General features: G+C 38.1%; 1 non-coding gene across 1 annotated transcript; it reads right to left on the bottom strand.

Annotated features, from left to right (window-relative positions):
- Positions 1-826: 826 nt before the first annotated feature.
- LOC112793943 (small nucleolar RNA R71) lies at positions 827-930 on the bottom strand. The gene has a single exon (XR_003198629.1). It is a non-coding gene; the product is annotated as a small nucleolar RNA R71 (small nucleolar RNA).
- Positions 931-1,258: the final 328 nt, after the last annotated feature.

The following is a 1,258-nucleotide window of genomic DNA, read 5'->3' as shown; positions in this document are numbered from 1 at the left end:
AATTTTAATTTTAATTTTATTTCACCTTTAATTTTCGAAAATCATTAACTCCTTTTCAAAAATTATTTTCGAAAACTTCTGTCTCTCATCTTATTCTATTTATTTATTCATTTACTAACACCTCTCTTCACCTCTCTTCATCTTAAATCACTGCATCTATCCTCACCCTTGTGTTTGGATTATTCATTCTTCTTCACTCTTATTCCCTTTCTTCTTCTGCTAACAATAAGGAACCTCTTTACTGTGACATAGAGGATTCCTCTTCCTTTTATGTTCTCTTCTTTCTCATATGAGCAGGAACAAGGAAAAAGGCATTCTTGTTGAAGCTGATCCAGAACCTAAAAGGACTCTGAAGAGAAAACTAAGAGAAGCTAAATTACAACAATCCAGAGACAACCTTGCTGAAATTTTCGAACAAGAAAAGGAGATGGCAGTCGAACCCAACAACAATAATGCAAGAAGAATGCTTGGTGATTATACCACACCTACTTCCAAGTTTGATGGAAGAATCATCTCAATTCCTGTCATTGGAGCAAACAATTTTGAGCTGAAATCTCAATTAGTTGCTCTGATGCAACAGAACTGCAAGTTTCATGGACTTCCATCAGAAGATTCCTACCAGTTCTTAACTGAGTTCTTGCAGATCTGTGAGACTGTTAAGACTAATGGAGTAGATCATGAAGTCTACAGGCTCATGCTTTTCCCTTTTGCTATAAGAGACAGAGCTAGAACATGGTTGGACTCTCAACCTAAAGATACCCTGGACTCCTGGGATAAGCTGGTCACGACCTTCTTGGCTAAGTTCTTTCCTCCTCAAAAGCTGAGCAAGCTTAGAGTGGATGTTCAGACCTTCAAACAAAAAGATGGTGAATCCCTCTATGAAGCTTGGGAAAGATACAAGCAGATGACCAAAAGATGTCCTTCTGACATGTTTTCAGAATGGACCATGATAGATATATTCTATTATGGTCTATCTGAGTTCTCTAAGATGTCACTAGACCATTCTGCAGGTGGATCCATTCACCTAAAGAAAATGCCTGCAGAGGCTCAAGAACTTATTGACATGGTTGCAAATAACCAGTTCATGTACACTTCTGAGAGGAATTCCGTGAATAATAGGACGCCTCAAAGGAAGGGAGTTCTTGAAATTGATGCTCTTAATGCCATATTGGCTCAGAACAAAATGTTGACTCAGCAAGTCAACATGATTTCTCAAAGTCTGAATGGATGGCAAAATGCATCCAACAGTACTAAAGAG

This window comes from Arachis hypogaea, chromosome 3, assembly GCF_003086295.3.
Source record: "Arachis hypogaea cultivar Tifrunner chromosome 3, arahy.Tifrunner.gnm2.J5K5, whole genome shotgun sequence".
NCBI classification, from domain to species: domain Eukaryota; kingdom Viridiplantae; phylum Streptophyta; class Magnoliopsida; order Fabales; family Fabaceae; genus Arachis; species Arachis hypogaea.
Note: the sequence above shows the minus strand (reverse complement) of the source record. Positions and strands in the feature narration are given on the sequence as shown.